We start from the raw sequence: 19,051 nt of genomic DNA, 5'->3' as shown, positions 1-19,051 counted from the left end.
GGTGGCACTGCCCTGGGTGACAGTGCTCGTGGTGTCAGTGCTCATGGTGACAGTGCTCATGATGAGAGTGCCTATGTTGTTAATTCCCATGGTGACACTTCTCACAGTGACACTGACAATGGTTACAGGTCACATGTTGGCCGTGCCCTTGGTGACAGTGCCCATGCAGACAGTACTTATGGTGACAGTGTTATCGGTGATAGTGCCCATGGTGAGAGTGCACATGGTGGTAGTGCACATGGTGGCACTGAAAAATGGTGACAGGGCTCATGGTGACAGTGCTCACGGTAAAAACCCATGCTGACAGTACTCACAGAGACACTGCTCATAGTGGCAGTAACCATGGTGACAGTTCGCACAGTGACAGTGCCCACTGTAGGAGTGCCCATGGAGACATTGCTCATGGTGACACTGACCACGGTGACATTGCCTATGGTGACAGTGCTCATGGTGACAGAGCCCATGTTGACTCTGACCACAGTGAGAATGCTCACGGTGATAGTGCCAATGGTGACAGCACTCATGTTGACAGCACGCATTGTGCAAGGTGCCATGGTGACAGTGACCATGGTGAGAGATCTCACGGTGATAGCACTCACGGTAATAGTCCTGATGGTGACAGTGCAAATGGTGACAATACAGAGGGTGAGAGTACTCATGGTGAAAATACCCATGCTAGCAGTTCTCATAGTGACAGTGCTCATGGGGGAAGTGCCCATGCTGACAGTGCTCATTGTGGCAGTGCTCATGGTGACAGTACCGATGAGGCCAGTGATTATGGTGATGGTGTTCACTGTGGCTGTGCTCATGGAGATAGTGCTCACGGTGACCGTGCCCATGATGACAGTGCCCAGGGTGACAGTGCTCACGGGGAAAGTGCCAATGATAACATTAACCATGGTGATAGTGCCCCTGGTGACACGGCCCACAGTGACATTGCTCATGGTGATAGTGCCTATGGTGACAGTGCTCATGGTGAAATTGCCCTTCCTGACAATGCTCATGGTGACATTGCCCTTCGAGATAGTACCCATGTTGACAGTGCCCATGGTGACGTGCTCATGTTGACAGTGCTCACAGTGATAGTGCCCATGGTGACATTGCCCATGGTGGAAGTGCCCACGGTGCCCTTGCCAACAGTGACAGTGCCCACGCTGACAGTTCTCATTGTGATAGTGCCCATGGTGACAGTACACATGGTGATAATCGCAATGGTGACAGTGCTCATGGTGACAGTGCTCATGGTTGCAATACCCATGGTGACAGTGCTCAAAATGACAGTGACAGTGGTGGCAGTGACCATGGTGACAGTGCCCACGGTGACATTGCCTATAGTGACACTTCTCACGGTGACATTGCCAATGGTGACAGGGCTCATGTTGACGTGCTTATATTGACAGTGCTCACAGTGATAGTGCCCATGGTGACATTGCCCATGGTGGAATTGCACACAATGCCAGTTCCCACAGTGACAGTGCTCACGCTGAGAGTTGTCATGGTGATAGTGCCCATGGTGACAGTGCACATGGTCATACTGCGAATGGTGACAGTACTCATGGTTGGAGTACCCATGGTGACAGTGTGCAAAATGGCATTTCCCATGGTGACATTGCCCATGGTGACATTGCCTGTGGTGACACATCTCACGGTGACATTTCCCATGGTGACATTGCTCAAGGTGACACACGACATTGTGCCAGTGCCCATGGTGACAGTGCACATTGTGATACTCACAATGGTGACAGTGCTCATGGGGACAGCGCTCATGGTGGCAGTACCCAAGGTGACAGTGCTCACAGTGACAGTGCCCACTGTATGAGTGCCCATGTTGACAGTGCTCATGGTGACACTGACCATGGTGACATTGCCTATGGTGACAGTGCTCATGGTGACAGTGCCCATGGTGACACTGACCACAGTGAGAATGCTCACAGTGATAGTGCCATTGGTGCCAGAACTCATGTTGACAGCCCCCATTGTGCAAGGTGCCATGGTGACAGTGACCATGGTGAGAGATCTCACGGTGATAGCGCTCACGGTAATAGTCCTCATGGTGACAGTGCAAATGGTGACAATACAGAGGGTGACAGTACACATGGTGAAAATACCCATGGTAGCAGTTCTCATAGTGACAGTGCTCATGGGGGATGTGCCCATGCTGACAGTGCTCATTGTGGCAGTGCTCATGGTGACAGTACCGATGAGGCCAGTGATTATGGTGATGGTGTTCACAGTGGCTGTGCTCATGGAGATAGTGCTCACGGTGACCGTGCCCATGATGACAGTGCCCAGGGTGACAGTGCTCACGGGGAAAGTGCCAATGATAACATTAACCATGGTGATAGTGTCCCTGGTGACACGGCCCACAGTGACATTGCTCATGGTGATAGTGCCATTGGTGACAGTGCTCACGGTGAAGTTGCCCATCCTGACAATGCTCATGGTGACATTGACCTTCGAGATAGTACCCATGTTGACAGTGCCCATGGTGACGTGCTCATGTTGACAGTGCTCAAAGTGATAGTGCCCATGGTGACATTGCCAAGAGTGACAGTGCTCACGCTGAGAGTTGTCATGGTGATAGTGCCCATGGTGACAGTGCACATGGTCATACTGCCAATGGTTAAATTACTCATGCTGACAGTACTCATGGTTGCAGTACCCATGGTGACAGTGCTCAAAATGGCAGTTCCCATGGTGACATTGCCCATGGTGACATTGCCTATGGTGACACTTCTCACGGTGACATTTCCCATGGTGACATGGCTCATGGTGACACACCACATTGTGCCAGTGCCCATGGTGACAGTGTTCACAGTGAAAGTGCTCATGGTAATACTGTTTACTTTGAGAGTGCCCAAGGTGAAAATACACATGGTGACATTACTCATTGAGAAATTGCCCATGGTTACAATTCTCATAGCAACAGTTATGGTGACAGTGCTCATGGTGGCACTGCCCTGGGTGACAGTGCTCGTGGTGTCAGTGCTCATGGTGACAGTGCTCATGATGAGAGTGCCTATGTTGTTAATTCCCATGGTGACACTTCTCACAGTGACACTGACAATGGTTACAGGTCACATGTTGGCCGTGCCCTTGGTGACAGTGCCCATGCAGACAGTACTTATGGTGACAGTGTTATCGGTGATAGTGCCCATGGTGAGAGTGCACATGGTGGTAGTGCACATGGTGGCACTGAAAAATGGTGACAGGGCTCATGGTGACAGTGCTCACGGTAAAAACCCATGCTGACAGTACTCACAGAGACACTGCTCATAGTGGCAGTAACCATGGTGACAGTTCGCACAGTGACAGTGCCCACTGTAGGAGTGCCCATGGAGACATTGCTCATGGTGACACTGACCACGGTGACATTGCCTATGGTGACAGTGCTCATGGTGACAGAGCCCATGTTGACTCTGACCACAGTGAGAATGCTCACGGTGATAGTGCCAATGGTGACAGCACTCATGTTGACAGCACGCATTGTGCAAGGTGCCATGGTGACAGTGACCATGGTGAGAGATCTCACGGTGATAGCACTCACGGTAATAGTCCTGATGGTGACAGTGCAAATGGTGACAATACAGAGGGTGAGAGTACTCATGGTGAAAATACCCATGCTAGCAGTTCTCATAGTGACAGTGCTCATGGGGGAAGTGCCCATGCTGACAGTGCTCATTGTGGCAGTGCTCATGGTGACAGTACCGATGAGGCCAGTGATTATGGTGATGGTGTTCACTGTGGCTGTGCTCATGGAGATAGTGCTCACGGTGACCGTGCCCATGATGACAGTGCCCAGGGTGACAGTGCTCACGGGGAAAGTGCCAATGATAACATTAACCATGGAGATAGTGCCCCTGGTGACACGGCCCACAGTGACATTGCTCATGGTGATAGTGCCTTTGGTGACAGTGCTCATGGTGAAATTGCCCTTCCTGACAATGCTCATGGTGACATTGCCCTTCGAGATAGTACCCATGTTGACAGTGCCCATGGTGACGTGCTCATGTTGACAGTGCTCACAGTGATAGTGCCCATGGTGACATTGCCCATGGTGGAAGTGCCCACGGTGCCCTTGCCAACAGTGACAGTGCCCACGCTGACAGTTCTCATTGTGATAGTGCCCATGGTGAGAGTACACATGGTGATAATCGCAATGGTGACAGTGCTCATGGTGACAGTGCTCATGGTTGCAATACCCATGGTGACAGTGCTCAAAATGACAGTGACAGTGGTGGCAGTGACCATGGTGACAGTGCCCACGGTGACATCGCCTATACTGACACTTCTCACGGTGACATTGCCAATAGTGACAGGGCTCATGCTGACGTGCTTATATTGACAGTGCTCACAGTGATAGTGCCCATGGTGACATGGCCCATGGTGGAATTGCACACAATGCCAGTTCCCACAGTGACAGTGCTCACGCTGAGAGTTGTCATGGTGATAGTGCCCATGGTGACAGTGCACATGGTCATACTGCCAATGGTGACAGTACTCATGGTTGCAGTACCCATGGTGACAGTGTGCAAAATGGCATTTCCCATGGTGACATTGCCCATGGTGACATTGCCTGTGGTGACACATCTCACGGTGACATTTCCCATGGTGACATTGCTCAAGGTGACACACGACATTGTGCCAGTGCCCATGGTGACAGTGCACATTGTGATACTCACAATGGTGACAGTGCTCATGGTGACAGCGCTCATGGTGGCAGTACCCAAGGTGACAGTGCTCACAGTGACAGTGCCCACTGTATGAGTGCCCATGTTGACAGTGCTCATGGTGACACTGACCATGGTGACATTGCCTATGGTGACAGTGCTCATGGTGACAGTGCCCATGGTGACACTGACCACAGTGAGAATGCTCACAGTGATAGTGCCAATGGTGCCAGCACTCATGTTGACAGCCACCATTGTGCAAGGTGACATGGTGACAGTGACCATGGTGAGAGATCTCACGGTGATAGCGCTCACGGTAATAGTCCTCATGGTGACAGTGCAAATGGTGACAATACAGAGGGTGACAGTACACATGGTGAAAATACCCATGGTAGCAGTTCTCATAGTGACAGTGCTCATGGGGGATGTGCCCATGCTGACAGTGCTCATTGTGGCAGTGCTCATGGTGACAGTACCGATGAGGCCAGTGATTATGGTGATGGTGTTCACAGTGGCTGTGCTCATGGAGATAGTGCTCACGGTGACCGTGCCCATGATGACAGTGCCCAGGGTGACAGTGCTCACGGGGAAAGTGCCAATGATAACATTAACCATGGTGATAGTGTCCCTGGTGACACGGCCCACAGTGACATTGCTCATGGTGATAGTGCCATTGGTGACAGTGCTCACGGTGAAGTTGCCCATCCTGACAATGCTCATGGTGACATTGACCTTCGAGATAGTACCCATGTTGACAGTGCCCATGGTGACGTGCTCATGTTGACAGTGCTCAAAGTGATAGTGCCCATGGTGACATTGCCAAGAGTGACAGTGCCCATGCTGACAGTTCTCATTGTGATAGTGCCCATGGTGACAGTGCACATGGTGATACTTGCAATGGTGACAGTGCTCATGGTGACAGCGCTCATGGTTGCAGTACCCATGGTGACAGTGCTCAAAATGACAGTGACAGTGGTGGCAGTGACCATGGTGACAGTGCCCACGGTGACATTGCCTATAGTGACACTTCTCACAGTGACATTGCCCATGGTGACAGGGCTCATGTTGACGTGCTCATATTGACAGTGCTCACAGCGATAATGTCCATGGTGACATTGCCCATGGTGGAATTGCACACAATGCCATTTCCAACAGTGACAGTGCTCACGCTGAGAGTTGTCATGGTGATAGTGCCCATGGTGACAGTGCACATGGTCATACTGCCAATGGTTAAATTACTCATGCTGACAGTACTCATGGTTGCAGTACCCATGGTGACAGTGCTCAAAATGGCAGTTCCCATGGTGACATTGCCCATGGTGACATTGCCTATGGTGACACTTCTCACGGTGACATTTCCCATGGTGACATGGCTCATGGTGACACACCACATTGTGCCAGTGCCCATGGTGACAGTGTTCACAGTGAAAGTGCTCATGGTAATACTGTTTACTTTGAGAGTGCCCAAGGTGAAAATACACATGGTGACATTACTCATTGAGAAATTGCCCATGGTTACAATTCTCATAGCAACAGTTATGGTGACAGTGCTCATGGTGGCACTGCCCTGGGTGACAGTGCTCGTGGTGTCAGTGCTCATGGTGACAGTGCTCATGATGAGAGTGCCTATGTTGTTAATTCCCATGGTGACACTTCTCACAGTGACACTGACAATGGTTACAGGTCACATGTTGGCCGTGCCCTTGGTGACAGTGCCCATGCAGACAGTACTTATGGTGACAGTGTTATCGGTGATAGTGCCCATGGTGAGAGTGCACATGGTGGTAGTGCACATGGTGGCACTGAAAAATGGTGACAGGGCTCATGGTGACAGTGCTCACGGTAAAAACCCATGCTGACAGTACTCACAGAGACACTGCTCATAGTGGCAGTAACCATGGTGACAGTTCGCACAGTGACAGTGCCCACTGTAGGAGTGCCCATGGAGACATTGCTCATGGTGACACTGACCACGGTGACATTGCCTATGGTGACAGTGCTCATGGTGACAGAGCCCATGTTGACTCTGACCACAGTGAGAATGCTCACGGTGATAGTGCCAATGGTGACAGCACTCATGTTGACAGCACGCATTGTGCAAGGTGCCATGGTGACAGTGACCATGGTGAGAGATCTCACGGTGATAGCACTCACGGTAATAGTCCTGATGGTGACAGTGCAAATGGTGACAATACAGAGGGTGAGAGTACTCATGGTGAAAATACCCATGCTAGCAGTTCTCATAGTGACAGTGCTCATGGGGGAAGTGCCCATGCTGACAGTGCTCATTGTGGCAGTGCTCATGGTGACAGTACCGATGAGGCCAGTGATTATGGTGATGGTGTTCACTGTGGCTGTGCTCATGGAGATAGTGCTCACGGTGACCGTGCCCATGATGACAGTGCCCAGGGTGACAGTGCTCACGGGGAAAGTGCCAATGATAACATTAACCATGGAGATAGTGCCCCTGGTGACACGGCCCACAGTGACATTGCTCATGGTGATAGTGCCTTTGGTGACAGTGCTCATGGTGAAATTGCCCTTCCTGACAATGCTCATGGTGACATTGCCCTTCGAGATAGTACCCATGTTGACAGTGCCCATGGTGACGTGCTCATGTTGACAGTGCTCACAGTGATAGTGCCCATGGTGACATTGCCCATGGTGGAAGTGCCCACGGTGCCCTTGCCAACAGTGACAGTGCCCACGCTGACAGTTCTCATTGTGATAGTGCCCATGGTGAGAGTACACATGGTGATAATCGCAATGGTGACAGTGCTCATGGTGACAGTGCTCATGGTTGCAATACCCATGGTGACAGTGCTCAAAATGACAGTGACAGTGGTGGCAGTGACCATGGTGACAGTGCCCACGGTGACATCGCCTATACTGACACTTCTCACGGTGACATTGCCAATAGTGACAGGGCTCATGCTGACGTGCTTATATTGACAGTGCTCACAGTGATAGTGCCCATGGTGACATGGCCCATGGTGGAATTGCACACAATGCCAGTTCCCACAGTGACAGTGCTCACGCTGAGAGTTGTCATGGTGATAGTGCCCATGGTGACAGTGCACATGGTCATACTGCCAATGGTGACAGTACTCATGGTTGCAGTACCCATGGTGACAGTGTGCAAAATGGCATTTCCCATGGTGACATTGCCCATGGTGACATTGCCTGTGGTGACACATCTCACGGTGACATTTCCCATGGTGACATTGCTCAAGGTGACACACGACATTGTGCCAGTGCCCATGGTGACAGTGCACATTGTGATACTCACAATGGTGACAGTGCTCATGGTGACAGCGCTCATGGTGGCAGTACCCAAGGTGACAGTGCTCACAGTGACAGTGCCCACTGTATGAGTGCCCATGTTGACAGTGCTCATGGTGACACTGACCATGGTGACATTGCCTATGGTGACAGTGCTCATGGTGACAGTGCCCATGGTGACACTGACCACAGTGAGAATGCTCACAGTGATAGTGCCAATGGTGCCAGCACTCATGTTGACAGCCACCATTGTGCAAGGTGACATGGTGACAGTGACCATGGTGAGAGATCTCACGGTGATAGCGCTCACGGTAATAGTCCTCATGGTGACAGTGCAAATGGTGACAATACACAGGGTGACAGTACACATGGTGAAAATACCCATGGTAGCAGTTCTCATAGTGACAGTGCTCATGGGGGAGGTGCCCATGCTGACAGTGCTCATTGTGGCAGTGCTCATGTTGACAGTACCGATGAGGCCAGTGATTATGGTGATGGTGTTCACAGTGGCTGTGCTCATGGAGATAGTGCTCACGGTGACCGTGCCCATGATGACAGTGCCCAGGGTGACAGTGCTCACGGGGAAAGTGCCAATGATAACATTAACCATGGTGATAGTGCCCCTGGTGACACGGCCCACAGTGACATTGCTCATGGTGATAGTGCCATTGGTGACAGTGCTCACGGTGAAGTTGCCCATCCTGACAATGCTCATGGTGACATTGACCTTCGAGATAGTACCCATGTTGACAGTGCCCATGGTGACGTGCTCATGTTGACAGTGCTCAAAGTGATAGTGCCCATGGTGACATTGCCAAGAGTGACAGTGCCCATGCTGACAGTTCTCATTGTGATAGTGCCCATGGTGACAGTGCACATGGTGATACTTGCAATGGTGATAGTGCTCATGGTGACAGCGCTCATGGTTGCAGTACCCATGGTGACAGTGCTCAAAATGACAGTGACAGTGGTGGCAGTGACCATGGTGACAGTGCCCACGGTGACATTGCCTATAGTGACACTTCTCACAGTGACATTGCCCATGGTGACAGGGCTCATGTTGACGTGCTCATATTGACAGTGCTCACAGCGATAATGTCCATGGTGACATTGCCCATGGTGGAATTGCACACAATGCCATTTCCAACAGTGACAGTGCTCACGCTGAGAGTTGTCATGGTGATAGTGCCCATGGTGACAGTGCACATGGTCATACTGCCAATGGTTAAATTACTCATGGTGACAGTACTCATGGTTGCAGTACCCATGGTGACAGTGCTCAAAATGGCAGTTCCCATGGTGACATTGCCCATGGTGACATTGCCTATGGTGACACTTCTCACGGTGACATTTCCCATGGTGACATGGCTCATGGTGACACACCACATTGTGCCAGTGCCCATGGTGACAGTGTTCACAGTGAAAGTGCTCATGTTAATACTGTTTACTTTGAGAGTGCCCAAGGTGAAAATACACATGGTGACATTACTCATTGAGAAATTGCCCATGGTTACAATTCTCATAGCAAGAGTTATGGTGACAGTGCTCATGGTGGCACTGCCCTGGGTGACAGTGCTCGTGGTGTCAGTGCTCATGGTGACAGTGCTCATGATGAGAGTGCCTATGTTGTTAATTCCCATGGTGACACTTCTCACAGTGACACTGACAATGGTTACAGGTCACATGTTGGCCGTGCCCTTGGTGACAGTGCCCATGCAGACAGTACTTATGGTGACAGTGTTATCGGTGATAGTGCCCATGGTGAGAGTGCACATGGTGGTAGTGCACATGGTGGCACTGAAAAATGGTGACAGGGCTCATGGTGACAGTGCTCACGGTAAAAACCCATGCTGACAGTACTCACAGAGACACTGCTCATAGTGGCAGTAACCATGGTGACAGTTCGCACAGTGACAGTGCCCACTGTAGGAGTGCCCATGGAGACATTGCTCATGGTGACACTGACCACGGTGACATTGCCTATGGTGACAGTGCTCATGGTGACAGAGCCCATGTTGACTCTGACCACAGTGAGAATGCTCACGGTGATAGTGCCAATGGTGACAGCACTCATGTTGACAGCACGCATTGTGCAAGGTGCCATGGTGACAGTGACCATGGTGAGAGATCTCACGGTGATAGCACTCACGGTAATAGTCCTGATGGTGACAGTGCAAATGGTGACAATACAGAGGGTGAGAGTACTCATGGTGAAAATACCCATGCTAGCAGTTCTCATAGTGACAGTGCTCATGGGGGAAGTGCCCATGCTGACAGTGCTCATTGTGGCAGTGCTCATGGTGACAGTACCGATGAGGCCAGTGATTATGGTGATGGTGTTCACTGTGGCTGTGCTCATGGAGATAGTGCTCACGGTGACCGTGCCCATGATGACAGTGCCCAGGGTGACAGTGCTCACGGGGAAAGTGCCAATGATAACATTAACCATGGTGATAGTGCCCCTGGTGACACGGCCCACAGTGACATTGCTCATGGTGATAGTGCCTATGGTGACAGTGCTCATGGTGAAATTGCCCTTCCTGACAATGCTCATGGTGACATTGCCCTTCGAGATAGTACCCATGTTGACAGTGCCCATGGTGACGTGCTCATGTTGACAGTGCTCACAGTGATAGTGCCCATGGTGACATTGCCCATGGTGGATGTGCCCACGGTGCCCTTGCCAACAGTGACAGTGCCCACGCAGACAGTTCTCATTGTGATAGTGCCCATGGTGACAGTACACATGGTGATAATCGCAATGGTGACAGTGCTCATGGTGACAGTGCTCATGGTTGCAATACCCATGGTGACAGTGCTCAAAATGACAGTGACAGTGGTGGCAGTGACCATGGTGACAGTGCCCACGGTGACATCGCCTATAGTGACACTTCTCACGGTGACATTGCCAATGGTGACAGGGCTCATGTTGACGTGCTTATATTGACAGTGCTCACAGTGATAGTGCCCATGGTGACATTGCCCATGGTGGAATTGCCCACAATGCCAGTTCCCACAGTGACAGTGCTCACGCTGAGAGTTGTCATGGTGATAGTGCCCATGGTGACAGTGCACATGGTCATACTGCCAATGGTGACAGTACTCATGGTTGCAGTACCCATGGTGACAGTGTGCAAAATGGCATTTCCCATGGTGACATTGCCCATGGTGACATTGCCTGTGGTGACACATCTCACGGTGACATTTCCCATGGTGACATTGCTCAAGGTGACACACGACATTGTGCCAGTGCCCATGGTGACAGTGCACATTGTGATACTCACAATGGTGACAGTGCTCATGGGGACAGCGCTCATGGTGGCAGTACCCAAGGTGACAGTGCTCACAGTGACAGTGCCCACTGTATGAGTGCCCATGTTGACAGTGCTCATGGTGACACTGACCATGGTGACATTGCCTATGGTGACAGTGCTCATGGTGACAGTGCCCATGGTGACACTGACCACAGTGAGAATGCTCACAGTGATAGTGCCAATGGTGCCAGAACTCATGTTGACAGCCCCCATTGTGCAAGGTGCCATGGTGACAGTGACCATGGTGAGAGATCTCACGGTGATAGCGCTCACGGTAATAGTCCTCATGGTGACAGTGCAAATGGTGACAATACAGAGGGTGACAGTACACATGGTGAAAATACCCATGGTAGCAGTTCTCATAGTGACAGTGCTCATGGGGGATGTGCCCATGCTGACAGTGCTCATTGTGGCAGTGCTCATGGTGACAGTACCGATGAGGCCAGTGATTATGGTGATGGTGTTCACAGTGGCTGTGCTCATGGAGATAGTGCTCACGGTGACCGTGCCCATGATGACAGTGCCCAGGGTGACAGTGCTCACGGGGAAAGTGCCAATGATAACATTAACCATGGTGATAGTGTCCCTGGTGACACGGCCCACAGTGACATTGCTCATGGTGATAGTGCCATTGGTGACAGTGCTCACGGTGAAGTTGCCCATCCTGACAATGCTCATGGTGACATTGACCTTCGAGATAGTACCCATGTTGACAGTGCCCATGGTGACGTGCTCATGTTGACAGTGCTCAAAGTGATAGTGCCCATGGTGACATTGCCAAGAGTGACAGTGCCCATGCTGACAGTTCTCATTGTGATAGTGCCCATGGTGACAGTGCACATGGTGATACTTGCAATGGTGACAGTGCTCATGGTGACAGCGCTCATGGTTGCAGTACCCATGGTGACAGTGCTCAAAATGACAGTGACAGTGGTGGCAGTGACCATGGTGACAGTGCCCACGGTGACATTGCCTATAGTGACACTTCTCACAGTGACATTGCCCATGGTGACAGGGCTCATGTTGACGTGCTCATATTGACAGTGCTCACAGCGATAATGTCCATGGTGACATTGCCCATGGTGGAATTGCACACAATGCCATTTCCAACAGTGACAGTGCTCACGCTGAGAGTTGTCATGGTGATAGTGCCCATGGTGACAGTGCACATGGTCATACTGCCAATGGTTAAATTACTCATGGTGACAGTACTCATGGTTGCAGTACCCATGGTGACAGTGCTCAAAATGGCAGTTCCCATGGTGACATTGCCCATGGTGACATTGCCTATGGTGACACTTCTCACGGTGACATTTCCCATGGGGACATGGCTCATGGTGACACACCACATTGTGCCAGTGCCCATGGTGACAGTGTTCACAGTGAAAGTGCTCATGGTAATACTGTTTACTTTGAGAGTGCCCAAGGTGAAAATACACATGGTGACATTACTCATTGAGAAATTGCCCATGGTTACAATTCTCATAGCAACAGTTATGGTGACAGTGCTCATGGTGGCACTGCCCTGGGTGACAGTGCTCGTGGTGTCAGTGCTCATGGTGACAGTGCTCATGATGAGAGTGCCTATGTTGTTAATTCCCATGGTGACACTTCTCACAGTGACACTGACAATGGTTACAGGTCACATGTTGGCCGTGCCCTTGGTGACAGTGCCCATGCAGACAGTACTTATGGTGACAGTGTTATCGGTGATAGTGCCCATGGTGAGAGTGCACATGGTGGTAGTGCACATGGTGGCACTGAAAAATGGTGACAGGGCTCATGGTGACAGTGCTCACGGTAAAAACCCATGCTGACAGTACTCACAGAGACACTGCTCATAGTGGCAGTAACCATGGTGACAGTTCGCACAGTGACAGTGCCCACTGTAGGAGTGCCCATGGAGACATTGCTCATGGTGACACTGACCACGGTGACATTGCCTATGGTGACAGTGCTCATGGTGACAGAGCCCATGTTGACTCTGACCACAGTGAGAATGCTCACGGTGATAGTGCCAATGGTGACAGCACTCATGTTGACAGCACGCATTGTGCAAGGTGCCATGGTGACAGTGACCATGGTGAGAGATCTCACGGTGATAGCACTCACGGTAATAGTCCTGATGGTGACAGTGCAAATGGTGACAATACAGAGGGTGAGAGTACTCATGGTGAAAATACCCATGCTAGCAGTTCTCATAGTGACAGTGCTCATGGGGGAAGTGCCCATGCTGACAGTGCTCATTGTGGCAGTGCTCATGGTGACAGTACCGATGAGGCCAGTGATTATGGTGATGGTGTTCACTGTGGCTGTGCTCATGGAGATAGTGCTCACGGTGACCGTGCCCATGATGACAGTGCCCAGGGTGACAGTGCTCACGGGGAAAGTGCCAATGATAACATTAACCATGGTGATAGTGCCCCTGGTGACACGGCCCACAGTGACATTGCTCATGGTGATAGTGCCTATGGTGACAGTGCTCATGGTGAAATTGCCCTTCCTGACAATGCTCATGGTGACATTGCCCTTCGAGATAGTACCCATGTTGACAGTGCCCATGGTGACGTGCTCATGTTGACAGTGCTCACAGTGATAGTGCCCATGGTGACATTGCCCATGGTGGATGTGCCCACGGTGCCCTTGCCAACAGTGACAGTGCCCACGCAGACAGTTCTCATTGTGATAGTGCCCATGGTGACAGTACACATGGTGATAATCGCAATGGTGACAGTGCTCATGGTGACAGTGCTCATGGTTGCAATACCCATGGTGACAGTGCTCAAAATGACAGTGACAGTGGTGGCAGTGACCATGGTGACAGTGCCCACGGTGACATCGCCTATAGTGACACTTCTCACGGTGACATTGCCAATGGTGACAGGGCTCATGTTGACGTGCTTATATTGACAGTGCTCACAGTGATAGTGCCCATGGTGACATTGCCCATGGTGGAATTGCCCACAATGCCAGTTCCCACAGTGACAGTGCTCACGCTGAGAGTTGTCATGGTGATAGTGCCCATGGTGACAGTGCACATGGTCATACTGCCAATGGTGACAGTACTCATGGTTGCAGTACCCATGGTGACAGTGTGCAAAATGGCATTTCCCATGGTGACATTGCCCATGGTGACATTGCCTGTGGTGACACATCTCACGGTGACATTTCCCATGGTGACATTGCTCAAGGTGACACACGACATTGTGCCAGTGCCCATGGTGACAGTGCACATTGTGATACTCACAATGGTGACAGTGCTCATGGGGACAGCGCTCATGGTGGCAGTACCCAAGGTGACAGTGCTCACAGTGACAGTGCCCACTGTATGAGTGCCCATGTTGACAGTGCTCATGGTGACACTGACCATGGTGACATTGCCTATGGTGACAGTGCTCATGGTGACAGTGCCCATGGTGACACTGACCACAGTGAGAATGCTCACAGTGATAGTGCCAATGGTGCCAGAACTCATGTTGACAGCCCCCATTGTGCAAGGTGCCATGGTGACAGTGACCATGGTGAGAGATCTCACGGTGATAGCGCTCACGGTAATAGTCCTCATGGTGACAGTGCAAATGGTGACAATACAGAGGGTGACAGTACACATGGTGAAAATACCCATGGTAGCAGTTCTCATAGTGACAGTGCTCATGGGGGATGTGCCCATGCTGACAGTGCTCATTGTGGCAGTGCTCATGGTGACAGTACCGATGAGGCCAGTGATTATGGTGATGGTGTTCACAGTGGCTGTGCTCATGGAGATAGTGCTCACGGTGACCGTGCCCATGATGACAGTGCCCAGGGTGACAGTGCTCACGGGGAAAGTGCCAATGATAACATTAACCATGGTGATAGTGTCCCTGGTGACACGGCCCACAGTGACATTGCTCATGGTGATAGTGCCATTGGTGACAGTGCTCACGGTGAAGTTGCCCATCCTGACAATGCTCATGGTGACATTGACCTTCGAGATAGTACCCATGTTGACAGTGCCCATGGTGACGTGCTCATGTTGACAGTGCTCAAAGTGATAGTGCCCATGGTGACATTGCCAAGAGTGACAGTGCCCATGCTGACAGTTCTCATTGTGATAGTGCCCATGGTGACAGTGCACATGGTGATACTTGCAATGGTGACAGTGCTCATGGTGACAGCGCTCATGGTTGCAGTACCCATGGTGACAGTGCTCAAAATGACAGTGACAGTGGTGGCAGTGACCATGGTGACAGTGCCCACGGTGACATTGCCTATAGTGACACTTCTCACAGTGACATTGCCCATGGTGACAGGGCTCATGTTGACGTGCTCATATTGACAGTGCTCACAGCGATAATGTCCATGGTGACATTGCCCATGGTGGAATTGCACACAATGCCATTTCCAACAGTGACAGTGCTCACGCTGAGAGTTGTCATGGTGATAGTGCCCATGGTGACAGTGCACATGGTCATACTGCCAATGGTTAAATTACTCATGGTGACAGTACTCATGGTTGCAGTACCCATGGTGACAGTGCTCAAAATGGCAGTTCCCATGGTGACATTGCCCATGGTGACATTGCCTATGGTGACACTTCTCACGGTGACATTTCCCATGGGGACATGGCTCATGGTGACACACCACATTGTGCCAGTGCCCATGGTGACAGTGTTCACAGTGAAAGTGCTCATGGTAATACTGTTTACTTTGAGAGTGCCCAAGGTGAAAATACACATGGTGACATTACTCATTGAGAAATTGCCCATGGTTACAATTCTCATAGCAACAGTTATGGTGACAGTGCTCATGGTGGCACTGCCCTGGGTGACAGTGCTCGTGGTGTCAGTGCTCATGGTGACAGTGCTCATGATGAGAGTGCCTATGTTGTTAATTCCCATGGTGACACTTCTCACAGTGACACTGACAATGGTTACAGGTCACATGTTGGCCGTGCCCTTGGTGACAGTGCCCATGCAGACAGTACTTATGGTGACAGTGTTATCGGTGATAGTGCCCATGGTGAGAGTGCACATGGTGGTAGTGCACATGGTGGCACTGAAAAATGGTGACAGGGCTCATGGTGACAGTGCTCACGGTAAAAACCCATGCTGACAGTACTCACAGAGACACTGCTCATAGTGGCAGTAACCATGGTGACAGTTCGCACAGTGACAGTGCCCACTGTAGGAGTGCCCATGGAGACATTGCTCATGGTGACACTGACCACGGTGACATTGCCTATGGTGACAGTGCTCATGGTGACAGAGCCCATGTTGACTCTGACCACAGTGAGAATGCTCACGGTGATAGTGCCAATGGTGACAGCACTCATGTTGACAGCACGCATTGTGCAAGGTGCCATGGTGACAGTGACCATGGTGAGAGATCTCACGGTGATAGCACTCACGGTAATAGTCCTGATGGTGACAGTGCAAATGGTGACAATACAGAGGGTGAGAGTACTCATGGTGAAAATACCCATGCTAGCAGTTCTCATAGTGACAGTGCTCATGGGGGAAGTGCCCATGCTGACAGTGCTCATTGTGGCAGTGCTCATGGTGACAGTACCGATGAGGCCAGTGATTATGGTGATGGTGTTCACTGTGGCTGTGCTCATGGAGATAGTGCTCACGGTGACCGTGCCCATGATGACAGTGCCCAGGGTGACAGTGCTCACGGGGAAAGTGCCAATGATAACACTAACCATGGTGATAGTGCCCCTGGTGACACGGCCCACAGTGACATTGCTCATGGTGATAGTGCCTTTGGTGACAGTGCTCATGGTGAAATTGCCCTTCCTGACAATGCTCATGGTGACATTGCCCTTCGAGATAGTACCCATGTTGACAGTGCCCATGGTGACGTGCTCATGTTGACAGTGCTCACAGTGATAGTGCCCATGGTGACATTGCCCATGGTGGAAGTGCCCACGGTGCCCTTGCCAACAGTGACAGTGCCCACGCTGACAGTTCTCATTGTGATAGTGCCCATGGTGACAGTACACATGGTGATAATCGCAATGGTGACAGTGCTCATGGTGACAGTGCTCATGGTTGCAATACCCATGGTGACAGTGCTCAAAATGACAGTGACAGTGGTGGCAGTGACCATGGTGACAGTGCCCACGGTGACATCGCCTATAGTGACACTTCTCACGGTGACATTGCCAATGGTGACAGGGCTCATGTTGACGTGCTTATATTGACAGTGCTCACAGTGATAGTGCCCATGGTGACATTGCCCATGGTGGAATTGCACACAATGCCAGTTCCCACAGTGACAGTGCTCACGCTGAGAGTTGTCATGGTGATAGTGCCCATGGTGACAGTGCACATGGTCATACTGCCAATGGTGACAGTACTCATGGTTGCAGTACCCATGGTGACAGTGTGCAAAATGGCATTTCCCATGGTGACATTGCCCATGGTGACATTGCCTGTGGTGACACATCTCACGGTGACATTTCCCATGGTGACATTGCTCAAGGTGACACACGACATTGTGCCAGTGCCCATGGTGACAGTGCACATTGTGATACTCACAATGGTGACAGTGCTCATGGTGACAGCGCTCATGGTGGCAGTACCCAAGGTGACAGTGCTCACAGTGACAGTGCCCACTGTATGAGTGCCCATGTTGACAGTGCTCATGGTGACACTGACCATGGTGACATTGCCTATGGTGACAGTGCTCATGGTGACAGTGCCCATGGTGACACTGACCACAGTGAGAATGCTCACAGTGATAGTGCCAATGGTGCCAGCACTCATGTTGACAGCACGCATTGTGCAAGGTGCCATGGTGACAGTGACCATGGTGAGAGATCTCACGGTGATAGCGCTCACGGTAATAGTCCTCATGGTGACAGTGCAAATGGTGACAATACACAGGGTGACAGTACACATGGTGAAAATACCCATGGTAGCAGTTCTCATAGTGACAGTGCTCATGGGGGATGTGCCCATGCTGACAGTGCTCATTGTGGCAGTGCTCATGGTGACAGTACCGATGAGGCCAGTGATTATGGTGATGGTGTTCACAGTGGCTGTGCTCATGGAGATAGTGCTCACGGTGACCGTGCCCATGATGACAGTGCCCAGGGTGACAGTGCTCACGGGGAAAGTGCCAATGATAAAATTAACCATGGTGATAGTGCCCCTGGTGATACGGCCCACAGTGACATTGCTCATGGTGATAGTGCCATTGGTGACAGTGCTCACGGTGAAGTTGCCCATCCTGACAATGCTCATGGTGACATTGACCTTCGAGATAGTACCCATGTTGACAGTGCCCATGGTGACGTGCTCATGTTGACAGTGCTCAAAGTGATAGTGCCCATGGTGACATTGCCAAGAGTGACAGTGCCCATGCTGACAGTTCTCATTGTGATAGTGCCCATGGTGACAGTGCACATGGTGATACTTGCAATGGTGACAGTGCTCATGGTGACAGCGCTCATGGTTGCAGTACCCATGGTGACAGTGCTCAAAATGACAGTGACAGTGGTGGCAGTGACCATGGTGACAGTGCCCACGGTGACAATGCCTATAGTGACACTTCTCACAGTGACATTGCCCATGGTGACAGGGCTCATGTTGACGTGCTCATATTGACAGTGCTCACAGCGATAATTTCCATGGTGACATTGCCCATGGTGGAATTGCACACAATGCCATTTCCAACAGTGACAGTGCTCACGCTGAGAGTTGTCATGGTGATAGTGCCCATGGTGACAGTGCACATGGTCATACTGCCAATGGTTAAATTACTCATGCTGACAGTACTCATGGTTGCAGTACCCAT

This window comes from Mesoplodon mirus, assembly GCF_964341445.2.
Source record: "Mesoplodon mirus genome assembly, chromosome: 1".
NCBI lineage: Eukaryota > Metazoa > Chordata > Mammalia > Artiodactyla > Ziphiidae > Mesoplodon > Mesoplodon mirus.
Note: the sequence above shows the minus strand (reverse complement) of the source record.